Source organism: Gossypium hirsutum, chromosome D09 (genome assembly GCF_007990345.1).
Source record: "Gossypium hirsutum isolate 1008001.06 chromosome D09, Gossypium_hirsutum_v2.1, whole genome shotgun sequence".
Lineage (NCBI taxonomy): Eukaryota > Viridiplantae > Streptophyta > Magnoliopsida > Malvales > Malvaceae > Gossypium > Gossypium hirsutum.
Window position 1 is genome coordinate 3,617,338 of NC_053445.1, and position 13,860 is coordinate 3,631,197.

The 13,860-nt window shown below is 38.1% G+C and overlaps 1 long non-coding RNA gene across 2 annotated transcripts; it reads left to right on the top strand.

Annotated features, from left to right (window-relative positions):
- Window positions 1–8,687: 8,687 nt before the first annotated feature.
- Window positions 8,688–10,446, top strand: LOC107890447 (uncharacterized). Of its 2 annotated transcripts, none has more exons than XR_005918388.1 (3): window positions 8,688–8,858; window positions 9,334–10,159; window positions 10,302–10,446. It is a non-coding gene; the product is annotated as an uncharacterized lncRNA (long non-coding RNA). The 2 variants fall into 2 exon arrangements; XR_005918389.1 differs by having other exon boundaries at window positions 10,038–10,159.
- The last annotated feature ends 3,414 nt before the right edge of the window (window positions 10,447–13,860 follow it).

The window sequence follows — 13,860 nt, forward strand, 5'->3', positions numbered from 1 at the left end:
TGATAGGAATCACATATCGGTGGAGCAAATGAAAATGGTAAGTATTAAATTTAATTTTTAAATATTATTTAAGATTTTTTTATTTATGTATTTTTAGATAATTATTAATTTATTATTTGTTATAAAAGTTTGAAGATCGGTTATTGGAATGCAATATCCGGAATATGCATGCTCCTCCATCACCGTTAGTAGAGAACTACCTGCAGGAAGCGGGTTTTTGGCACGTGGCGATGGTAGGCTGGGGATGCAAGTTGGACCCGAAACTGATCAGTGCGTTGATTGAGAGGTGGAGACCCGAGACGCACACATTCCATCTTCCATGTGGAGAGTGCACTATCACTCTAGAAGATGTCCATCTGCAACTGGGATTGCCGGTGGACGGGCACCCAGTCACCGGGTCTGCCCAATCTAGCAATTGGGAGGCGGTGTGCTACGAGCTTTTGGGCGCTATTCCGGATAAAATGGATGGAGGTAAGGTCGAGATGGGCTGGTTACGTGCCACCTTCCCCGATCCGAATGAAAATTCAACCGAAATTGAAAGAATTCGATATGCTCGATCATACATTCTTCAAATAATTGGAGGTTATCTGATGCCTGACACGTCACGGAGCCGTGTACATCTAAGGTGGCTGCTAAAACTCGTTGATTTTAGAGGAGCCGGTGAATTTAGTTAGGGGTCTGCCGTCTTGGCAACATTATATCGGGAGATGTGCGGGGCGACGCGACCGAGGAGAGCAAACATCGGAGGTTGTCTGTCACTACTGCAATCATGGGCACGATTTCGCTTTCCATTTCTACGTCCTCGAGTGAACCACCCATATACATTCCCACTCGTAACGAGGTAAATTTTATATTACATTTTGGAATTATTATGTAGATTTTTTAAAAATAAAAGTATGCTAAAAATTTATTTAATTAGGTGGAACCATCCGGCAAGTTATCGTGGATTACCGTCTGAACTTGAAGATATACGGCTTCTATTGGAGCAACGGTCGGAAGCAGAAGTAAGTATTATTGCAAATAGATATTTCCATACATTTGCTAGTCGATTGATATTTAGTATTTAGTATTTAGTATTATGTATATAACTAATATTTCTATCATGTTCATATAGTTTCAATGGACACCATACGAGGATCCGGTAATTCGGGCAGTAATCCCGGAAGAGTTTTTACAAAATCCGAACGCTTGGCATGCGAAAGTGGTGTTGATCAACTATGCAACCGTGGAGCCCCACCAGACAGACAGAGTGCTACGACAGTTTGGATGTAGACAACCGATTCCTGTGGACCCTGAGGTGTTTGACGATCACCACAAAATCGACCTTCGACTATTAGGTACGGATTGGCCGAGATACTGGTCCGAGTACACGAAAATATGGGAAAATTGGCATGAATATCTACCTACTCGGTAACAAATCATCGTTCCGGAGTTAGCGTGCGTTCCAGAATACATGCCATGGTTTAGGATCCATGGCAAGCCGTATTTACTTACGCCAGAGGAAAGGCAGCGGCAAATACGTGTTGGAAGGGAAAGGCGCGGGCCTCTAAATCCAAGACGACAAGACTACGAAGGCAGCCCCTCAACGAGGCCCAGACAGTCACCTGGCTCATCATCAGCGGCCATGCAATCACCGTCCCCAATGAGAGCACCGACGCAGTCACCTGACGCAGCAATTCAATAAATGATACCCATGTAACTGCCTTTCCCTATGATGCCAGGTGTGTTTCCTAGCCCTTATATGTACCCTAACCCTTACATGTATCCTTTTCCGAATCCTATGGCAGGTTGGATCCAAATGCCCGGTTCAGCTCTATTTCCTGTTATGCCGAGCGGACCGCCGATATCTAGGCCAGCGGCGCAGGAGGGATCGCAAGGGGGGCCGTCGGGGAGCTCTCTTTTTTACCAATTGCCACCAACGTATGGCTTTCAAACACCGTCGACGTTCATGATGCAAACACCTCCACATACACTAATCTTTGAAGGTGGATCATCATCCCAAGTCCGACAACCAGATGCCGAACCGGAAGAACCACAATCACCACCGGAGGAAGAACAACCGCCGTCAGAAGCTAGAGGAAGGAGGAATCCAGCGCGTAACCGTCGACGGCCGCCATGTGGAACCGAATCCCCCGGGCATAGACATTGATTACCGTATTTAAATTTATTATTTGATGTAATAAAATAGAAGTTTATTTGATGTAATACGCATAGAAATTTTTTCGAGTTATTTTGATATTATTTGATGTAATAAAATAGAAGTTTATTTGATATAATAGGCATAGAAATTTTTTTAAGTTATTTTGATATTATTTGATATAATAAAATAGAAGTTCTATTTGATGTAATAAAAATCCTAATTTAATTAAAAACCCTAACCCTAACCTAAATTAATTAAAAACCCTAACCCTAACCTAATTTAATTAAAACCCTAACCCTAACCTAATTTAATTAAAAACCTTAACCCTAACCTAATTTAATTAAAAACCCTAACCTAATTTAATTAAAAACCCTAACCTTAACCTAATTTAATTAAAAACCCTAAACCCTAACCTAATTTAATTAAAAACCCTAACCCTAACCTAATTTTACATAATTTGATAATTTTACTAACCATTAACACAATTTTTGGACTTAAGAATTTTACATAATTTGATAATTTTACTAACCATTAACACAAATTTTGGACTTAATTTTACATAATTTTACATAATGTTAGATTTGATAAAATGTTTTGACTAGTACTAACAATTAAGAAATTAAACTAATTTGATAATTTTACTAACAATTAATACAATTATCAATTAATAATTGAATAAAATATAATTTTTTCTAAAATTACATTCAACTATTGCGATTAGGGCATAATGGACTTGTATGGCCTAGGTTCCTACACCATCCGCACAACTTCTATTGACTGGCTATTTCTCAGATATCCATATTGTTCTGTATTCTAGTGGAGCAAGGTCGACCCTTTGGTTTGCGACGCAATTCTCTATCCGGTAACAGCTTAAAAGGAGCAAGAGATACGGGCGACCACTTATGTTCATCTGGGACCGGTGGGAAAACATGTCCCCACACGTTGTACATGTTTTCTAATTTGTACACTTCGTCCACATAACTCATCGGATCTAGACGGAGTTTCTGACAAGCTGCAATAACATGAGCGCATGGATAACGAAGTGCATCAAACTTCCCACAGTCACAAGTCCTGTTTCGCAAGTGTACACGATATTGCCCGCCAACAACACCTTGGTGCAGTCTGTAAAACTCCGTCACGCGAAACCATAAATTGTCTCGATCGTGACACACTGTGTGCATGATGTTTGCCCTTGGCTTCGCCTTGTTAATTTCTTGAACTACCTTATTGCACCATATATGGCCACCCTGCATCTGGCCTGCATAAGTTGCTGCTCGCTTTGGAAATAGCGCCACCAAACGGAAATAGCGCCGCCAAACGAAAATATGTCTCTCGCACAATCGATGTTATCGGTAGATGGCGCGTTCCTTTAAGAACAGAATTTATGCATTCTGCTAGGTTCAACGTCATATGGTCATATCGTAGGCCTCCATTGTATGCTTGTGCCCACTGTTCGAAACGTATGTTACAAAGGTAGTTCGCCCTTTCTCCGTTTTGGGATTGTAAAATTGCCAACATCTCGTGAAAACGATCTTTATTTATTTCATACCCTGCCAATATAAGATCATAGCGAATCTTTTATACCACTTCTACCAATAAAACTAATTCAAATTGACAAACGAAATAATACAGTTATAAATTAAATACCCATGTTGGTCACTTGTCGTCGTTCGCTCTTAGATGGATATTGCCTGTAGTAGTTCGAAGCAACATATCTTAGGTAATATTTATGGTGTGTACGCTGCCACAGGCTTCCCTCTCGATCAAATACAGCTAGTATACCGGTGCCCCGATCTGAAATAACACAGATATCAGGTTGGAGGCACACATGCCTCCTTAACCTAGAGAGAAAGAAATCCCAGTCATCAGACGACTCCCTCGGTGTTATTGCAAATACAATTGGAAGAATTCTCCCACCGCCGTCCTGTGCCACTGCAACCAATAGCCGATGAGTATACCTACCGAACATGAAGGTACCTTTAATTTGTACCAACGGCTTACAGCATGGAAATACGTCTCGACATTGCTTCAAGGTCCAAAATAGGCGTTTGAACACTTGGCATCCACATAGCAATCGGCCGTTGTAGTACGCATGTTCCGTTTCAAGGTCTGTGATGGCACTTGGGACGTATCTCTCTAGCACCTGACACCACTGCCATATTTCATTATATGAGGCGTCCCACCCACTATGCATATTCTCCAACGCCTTTTGCTTAGCTATCCAAGCCTTGTGGTAAGAGGGCGTATACCCCATTTGGCTACGGATATTGGTAATTATCACCGGCACTGAAGTCCTAGGATCTGCTTTTATCGTGGGCAGTATCAAGCTAGCTAACATAGCTGAATCCATTTTGGGATAATCTTGTGAAACACCTAGAGAGGGAGTACATTAAATAATGCAACATTGCAAAATAAAACTATTATTCAGATACATTAAATACTATACTTGCAGCATATGTATGTGGACCTTTGTACTTTTTTATCTCCCACAACCCTGTCCTTTTCCTTAACGAGGCGACGATTTTCCATGAACATGTGCCGTCTTGCACCGCACACTTCACTTCAAACTTATCAGATTTTAATTTAACGACGTGGTAATTAACGCCGTTTTTGATGCTATGTTGTTTCAAAGCACCAATAAAACTATTCTTGTTGGTAAACTGATTACCAACTTCAAGTTCACCGAAATCTACCCCCGAACTTGTACGATCGCGTAACCGGTTTGGTAGATCTGGAAACTCTAACGCATCATCTACTGACAGATCGACATTATGCATGTGGGCTGGAGGTGAGTATGCTCTGAATCGTGGATTTTGTTCATCATCTGAACTCCTTTCAGCATCTTCACCTCCTGTTGGAATAGGCTCTGGTTCAAAAAATAATCTCACTTCTGCACCATCCGGCCCGGGCTCTCGAGGTGGATCCACATTGGAGTCATCTTCTAACCCACAATCATCTGCAGCGTACGACGTCCCCTCACCGGTTGACGTCGTAGGTAGTACGTCATCCCTTCTTCTGGGCATTTGATAACGTCCCCAATTGGATGTAGATTGCCATCCACTAGAACTTGATGCAGTTCTCCAGTACGTATTTCCAACATCTAATGTCGAGCCACCGACGTACATGTCCCATCCACCGACAGAGTGTCTTACAGGGGATGTGCATTCGACACCGCTACCGAACATGGGCTGTTCCGTATTTTGTAACCCGCTAACCGAGTGTCGACCAGGGGTCGTGTATACATCTCAAACACCGGACGAAAGTACATCAGTTGGCGACGTAAATTGTACATATAACTCAATATAAGATACTCCACTAGCAAGATGAGTCTGCACCATTGCCTCCAAGCTACGAGCATATTTTATGTTGAACGAGTCATATGTCACCGGATCAACACAAGAACAAAATCGATACGTGATTGACAGAACTTTCATTGGCGTCGTTTCGAAGATTTTACGCCTAATTCTTTTACGAAGTTCTGTCAAATCTATGTTCTGGTTAAATGACAGTCACACTGTATTCTCCAACAAAAAAACAACACAATTCTCGATGTGGCAAACCTCACCATCGTAGTAAATAACAGCACTAATACGTTAACTCATTTTGAAACTCTAACTTTCTTAGCCTCTCTAAATTGTTTTTGCTATGACTTATGCATTCTAAGAACAATTTCTGCCTAATTTATAGACTCAGCCCAAACTTGCTACTGTAGCAAAATCGCGTCCACGAGGGCGCGATTTCACAATTTCTTCTCAAATAGCATCCTGGTAGAAGCGATTTTATACTATTTGCTCAGAAACGTCAAAAAAATATTTCTTACATTACCAACTGTAGCAAAATCGTGTCCACGAGGGCACGATTTCACAATTTCTTCTCAAATAGCATACTGGTAGAAGCGATTTTATACTATTTTCTTAGAAACATCAAAAAAAATATTTCTTACATGACCTACTGTAGCAAAATCGCGTCCACGAGGGCGCGATTTCACAATTTCTTCTCAAATAGCATCCTGGTAGAAGCGATTTTATACTATTTGCTCAGAAACATCAACTCGAAATAATTTATTCCAGGACCTAAAAACCCTAAAAAGCCTGAACCCTAAATCTTAAAAGCCAAAAAAATCAAACGTGAAAAAACGTCAAAATCGCGTCCCAGTACGTATTTCCAACATCAAATGTCGAGCCACCGACGTACATGTCCCATCCATCGATAGAGTGTCTTACAGGGGATGTGCATTCGACACCGCTACCGAACATGGGCTGTTCCGTATTTTGTAACCCGCTAACCGAGTGTCGACCAGGGGTCGTGTATACATCTCAAACACCGGACGGAAGTACATCAGTTGGCGACGTAAATTGTACATATAACTCAATATAAGATGCTCCACTAGCAAGATGAGTCTGCACCATTGCCTCCAAGCTACGAGCATATTTTATGTTGAATGAGTCATATGTCACCGGATCAACACAAGAACAAAATCGATACGTGATTGACAGAACTTTCATTGGCGTCGTTTCGAAGATTTTACGCCTAATTCTTATACGAAGTTCTATCAAATCTATGTTCTGGTTAAATGACAGTCGCACTGTATTCTCCAACAAAAAAACAACACAATTCTCGATGTGGCAAACCTCACCATCGTAGTAAATAACAGCACTAATACGTTCACTCATTTTGAAACTCTAACTTTCTTAGCCTCTCTAAATTGTTTCTGCTATGACTTATGCATTCTAAGAACAATTTTTGCCTAATTTATAGACTCAACCCAAACTTGCTACTGTAGCAAAATCGCGTCCACGAGGGCGCGATTTCACAATTTCTTCTCAAATAGCATCCTGGTAGAAGCGATTTTATACTATTTGCTCAGAAACGTCAAAAAAATTATTTCTTACATTACCAACTGTAGCAAAATCGCGTCCACGAGGGCACGATTTCACAATTTCTTCTCAAATAGCATACTGGTAGAAGCGATTTTATACTATTTTCTTAGAAACATCAAAAAAAATATTTCTTACATGACCTACTGTAGCAAAATCGCGTCCACGAGGGCGCGATTTCACAATTTCTTCTCAAATAGCATCCTGGTAGAAGCGATTTTATACTATTTGCTCAGAAACATCAACTCGAAATAATTTATTCCAGGACCTAAAAACCCTAAAAAGCCTGAACCCTAAATCTTAAAAGCCAAAAAAATCAAACGTGAAAAAACGTCAAAATCGTGTCCCAGTACGTATTTCCAACATCAAATGTCGAGCCACCGACGTACATGTCCTATCCACCGACAGAGTGTCTTACAGGGGATGTGCATTCGACACTGCTACTGAACATGGGCTGTTCCGTATTTTGTAACCCGCTAACCGAGTGTCGACCAGGGGTCGTGTATACATCTCAAACACCGGACGGAAGTACATCAGTTGGCGACGTAAATTGTACATATAACTCAATATAAGATGCTCCACTAGCAAGATGAGTCTGCACCATTGCCTCCAAGCTACGAGCATATTTTATGTTGAACGAGTCATATGTCACCGGATCAACACAAGAACAAAATCGATACGTGATTGACAGAACTTTCATTGGTGTCGTTTCGAAGATTTTACGCCTAATTCTTTTACGAAGTTCTATCAAATCTATGTTCTGGTTAAATGACAGTCGCACTGTATTCTCCAACAAAAAAACAACACAATTCTCGATGTGGCAAACCTCACCATCGTAGTAAATAACAGCACTAATACGTTCACTCATTTTGAAACTCTAACTTTCTTAGCCTCTCTAAATTGTTTCTGCTATGACTTATGCATTCTAAGAACAATTTCTGCCTAATTTATAGACTCAGCCCAAACTTGCTACTGTAGCAAAATCGCGTCCACGAGGGCGCGATTTCATAATTTCTTCTCAAATAGCATCCTGGTAGAAGCGATTTTATACTATTTGCTCAGAAACGTCAAAAAAATTATTTCTTACATTACCAACTGTAGCAAAATCGCGTCCACGAGGGCACGATTTCACAATTTCTTCTCAAATAGCATACTGGTAGAAGCGATTTTATACTATTTTCTTAGAAACATCAAAAAAAAAATATTTCTTACATGACCTACTGTAGCAAAATCGCGTCCACGAGGGCGCGATTTCACAATTTCTTCTCAAATAGCATCCTGGTAGAAGCGATTTTATACTATTTGCTCAGAAACATCAACTCGAAATAATTTATTCCAGGACCTAAAAACCCTAAAAAGCCTGAACCCTAAATTTTAAAAGCCAAAAAAATCAAACGTGAAAAAACGTCAAAATCGCGTCCCCCGAAACGTGCTACGTGTCAGGACATAGCATCCACGTCAGCAGGTCGCGCTGACGTGGACACTATGTCCTGACACGTACCCTGACATCGTGCTGACGTGGATGCGATTTCCCAGAAAATGGACCATTCCGGTAAATAATCAAAAAGTAGGCCCATTTCGGTAAATTTTGAAAAAAAACGGCTTTTTTTGGTAAATTGCCCTAACAAGACTGCTCTTTTCCTTTATTTTTTTGGTCAATACATTTCTTTTCCCTCTTTCTCTCACTTTTTTTCTCTGTTCCTCCTTTCATAAACCCTAGCCGTCTCTTCCGCACCGTCTGGCATCGTACCTCCGATCAAAGGCCAGCGGCCATCACCTCTATTCAAGGGACGTCCCATTCTCAAATCCGAGGCTACCGTTGTTAAATGGTTCAAAGAATGGTAAGTTGAACATCTTTTCAGGATACTCATTGCTTTTTCCAAATTTATTCCTACTGTACTTCTTGCCATTGATTACTTTATTTTTAAGTAACTTTTTCTTTGCTTGATTGTTCTATGGGCCTTCTTTTTTTAAGTAAAATATGCTTAATTTCCCTGTAGTTCTAGCATAAATGCAGATTGGATTTTTGAACGAATATTTTGGCATGGTTGATAAGGTTTTCGTTTGATTATTTCTCGATTCATGTCAATATTTATTTATTTTTCTTAGTTTTGGAAAAAAAATCATTTAGCTAAGAATTGTGTATATCAATCAATGAACCTCCATTTTAACTACAAGAATCTGGTCTTATTCGGAGTTGAAGGTTTGTGAATTTTTTAGTCAGTCTTGCATTTTATTTGAAGCTAAGGTGGTGCATCTTAGTCAGTCCATGGATCAATGTATATAAGGTATGTTTTTTTTTTCTCATACTGCTAGGTGCTTGCACTCATCACAAGGATGGGTAGATTTTCTTTAAAGTAGTTCTGAATGGAGCTCATCGATGAACTTAGTTGGGATTATTTGTATACAATTTGGAAATGAATTTTGATTGAAATATTCAGGTAATATCTAAATGCATGGCATCATGATTGCAATTTACTCACGACTGAATGACAATTGAATGTGTTAGCCATAGCTTATACCTGATTTGTTTAAGGTTACAAGTTGTCTATGTTTTTGGAACATTAAGTGATAGATTCTAAGTTTTATCATGGTAGGCATCTTATAGAGGCACTAGTGATTACATACAAGTTGCAGTTGATGTCTTAGGGCCTACTGTGAGGCCTATTTACTAGGTCTTGTCCTTGTGTTAGATTTAGGATTTTTCTTCCTTTTCTTAACGGTTCCTTGAGATATTTCTGTTGCCTCCAAAATTCAAATCTGGTTTATATTCCCTTCTTCCATGCCTTCTCTAGTTTATCCTCTCAGGATGTAGTAGTAATAGAATCAAGTTGGATAATTTCTTTTTCAAATTTTTATCCCGATCTGGGGATAAAGTAACTGGCCTAAGGAACCCAAATAAACATAGCTCTACAGAAACAGGTTTGGCCCAAATCTTGTCTTAAGATGCAACAAAAAGATCCAATGAGTGTTGTTTCACTGTGGGGTTCCTGAGTTTTGTGCTCGTTTGGAGAAATCAGATTCTGAGGAAAAAACAGGAAGAGGGTTTGGGAGACTGGAAGAATGGGGACAAGAAAAGTATACGAGGAAAAGCTTAGGAATGGAAATCTGTACCACGATCCAACCATCAACCCTAGCTTAGGTTTCGCCCTTTGCCCTCGTTGCTTCTCTTTCTTAATCCCTGATTTCGTAACCCTTCATCTCTTTCTTCATTTTTCTTCTTTTATCAAGGGTTTGACCATTGAATTATGTTTTTCTTTTATTAATTTGTAATTATTTTGCAGCACAAAGCTGAATGGACAATTACTTCAGTTTTACATGATGCCACTGCAGTGGGCCATTCCTTTTCTCCCTCTTTTGTTTTACTTGTTGGAAGAAACAATAATAATAAACCCCAATGCTCTAATTTGCAGTTTGTGGTTACTTGCATGTGTACTTGGCCCTTTTGCTTACTAGAAGTTTCATGGTTTTTTATCTTCATCTTGGAAAAATGTGAACTTTTAGTTGAGTTTTCAAAACTATTATATCCTAGCTTAGACTAATTGCCAAGTTTTACTATGCTTTATCCTTTTATGTCTAATAGGAATATAAAGTTATAGTGGCCTCAAATATATATATAAATATGATAGGCGTATACCCCTTATTTTGAGAACTTGAATATTCATTCTAGAGTTTTCGTGTTTAAATCTTGAGATGGGTTTTGGGATTTATGGAATGTGAGAGTGCTACCTTCTCAAGGTGGAGCTCCTATCGTTTACTTTTTTTAAGTAACAGAGAAATAGAAAAAAAATAGAATACGAGTATATGTGTATTGGATATATACCTATATTTAACACCATCCCAATCCTTGTAACATAGGGTTTCTACTTTCAATGCAAGTAGGGACATGCCTTTTGAAGTTTGAAAAAAAATTTGTTTGTTTAATTGAATCGTTAAGATGCTATCTTCTAGATATCATTATTGATGTATATGGTTTTGATATGTTGGAACACTTTAATATTATTTATACTGTTAAAGTATGTGCATTAATTGAGAATTGTAGTACTGGCTCTTTTCCTAAGTTGTATGTTTTTTAGAGATGGTAAAAAACTATGGTTACTTTTAGTTTAGTCTAGTAAGTTGCTTCTCGCTCTTAAGTCATATTTTGGAATCATTTGGCATTTAGACTCTTATTGTAACACCCCTGAACCTGTCAAGAAGAAATGATGTGTATCAATCAGCTAGACAAACCTCCCCAACGGATTGGGGCGTTATAGATGGATTCAAACCCTTCGACTTAACTTGAATTTTTGAGAAAACTGTTATGAAGGTTCCCTTTTAGTTAAAAACTGTTGTTCTTTCCTTTTGTAATGTATCTTTAAAAAAAGTAATAGGGATTATACAAGAAAAGTTCTAAAATCTAACCACTGCCCAACTTTGGTGTATGCATATAAAAGATATGTTCATAAATACAAATAAAGGGAGTTTGGCATATCTTTCCATGGTGAGGGACAATTCTCTTTTTAAGATAAAATAATACAAATGACAAAGATACTTTCAATAGTTAGATGCAAAACATATGTATACGCCATCTGACAAATGGTTATGCATGATGCAAAAGTAAATAAGTGGTTCACTCCCAATCGCAGCTGTGGCGTAGTCCCTTTCAACTAATACCTCTTCTACTAGAAATACGTTTGAAGAAAGATAAGTATCGGAGTAAGTTCAATTGAACTTAATAAGTATCAAAAATTGACGTAAAATAATTTATAGACTTATTGTAATCAACAAACATTGATACCTATAAGAAAAATAGACTTATTCGTGAGACTTTGTCGTACAAACACAATACCTTAATAATGCCATCTATAGTTCATTGGTGGAATCACTTTGCCAATTTAAATATCACACAGTACACGAATGTTTACTATCTACTAACTCATGTGTAACTTTTAGAATTATGCATGTTTACAAACAACCTGTCATTGTGCCAATTTTTGGATCCATAATTTAGAATTTAGAATCATAATTCAATCATATTTATATTCATATCATCTTTGTTAAGTTGAACACGTGTTCTATCGCAAGGTCGAGTCATGATCTGCCAGTACAGTTTGTAATATATTTACCCCACTGGAGGCATCACAAATAAATTTCCTTTTCATATTTTCACATATCACGATTTGTTTGGTACTAGGCTCGTGCAACAAGGAGGGTGTTTTAACCTCGACAAATGGTAATACTCATACAATGTTAGTTTATTACACACGTCCAGACACAAACATCAACTTATTTACAATGGAGACACTTACCTTACACCATCCACATATCATGGAAGTATCATAACTTAAAGGAAGTAAGAAGGAACTTACCAACAAGCTTCAGAACAAAATCTACTTTACTAGTCCTTTGCCTCAATTGTTCGGACCTTCATTAGCTTCTTGAGCTAAATAAGAAACAATTATAACCATTATATTATTTATCTAATTTTATCATGTATGCACTAATGCAAAAATGTAAATCCCTTCAATAAAAACCTAAGCGCTTTCCAAAAATTACCAAGAAATTGGTACTTAACAAGGGTGTTTTGACTAGCTATTGGAACCTCCTTTGTATTCTCTAATGAAGATATCTTAAAATTTTTTAGACTCAGAAAACAACGTAGAGAAAAACAAAGGTGAAACATGGCCATTGACATCCTTATATGGCACAAATAGCGGGGACAGAGCTCAGTGGAAGGGTTAGAAAATCTCACTATAACCCTTGAAACTCGAAAAATAAACTTGTCTAAAATTTTGAAACCTAATCATCTACCAAACATAACTACGATCACTAATCAACTTAATGAGTAGCAAAATGTTGCTTGCACACTAAAACAAGTTAACTAAACAAATCATTTACTTACCTAAACACTTCAAACTATTATCTACAATATTTTAGTTTAATCCCAATTAGGTCTCAACTAAACTCTAACTTTACTTATTGAATCATTATTTTTGCGTTAAAACACGGAAAACAAATCTATTGATCCATGAACTAACAAGTTTACCCCAATGTATTTGGTGTTGGCAAATTGTTTTCCAAAAGAGTCTGCCAAATGGTGAATTCCAATGAGACATTTCTTAAATGGGTGCATTATTGAATCCACGCAATATGCCACCCCAACACTTAACGAATAATTCACCAATCTCATCTCTTTTTTCTACCTTAACTTAATTATACACCAAACAACATATAGATAAGGTGTACGCCGGACAGGCTATTACAAGTCTCCCTCACTTAAAAAATTTTGTTCTCAAAATTCTTACATGCGAATAGATAAATGTATTACTCTTTCATCAAACTCTCCCTCTCCCAGGTGGCTTCCTCCGTATTGTGGTTCCTTTACAATACTTTTACTAGTAGAATTTTCTTATTTCTTAATTCTTTTATTTCTCTTGTCAAGATATGAACAGGTTCCTCTTAATAAGATAAGTTGGGTTCCACCTCCAGTGCCTCTACTTGCACCACCTAGTTTGGATTCGACCGATATCTCATTACCATAGATATGTGAAACACGTTATAAATCTTTAATAGTTTTAGAGGTAGTGTCCATCTATACGTCACTGGACCAACTCGCCATAGAATTTCGTATGGCTCTATGAATCGTGGGCTCAACTTCTCTTTTTCTCCAAGTTTTATAACTTTTTTCAAGGAGAAATTTTCAAAAATACCTTGTCTCTTACTTCAAATGAAATATCCTTCATTTTTTTATTAGTGTAAGTCTTCTGTCGATTTTGAGCAACCTTTAAATGAGTTTGTATGGTCGAAACATTCTCTTTCATTTTTTATATTAAATTAGGACCAATTATCTTCCTTTCACTA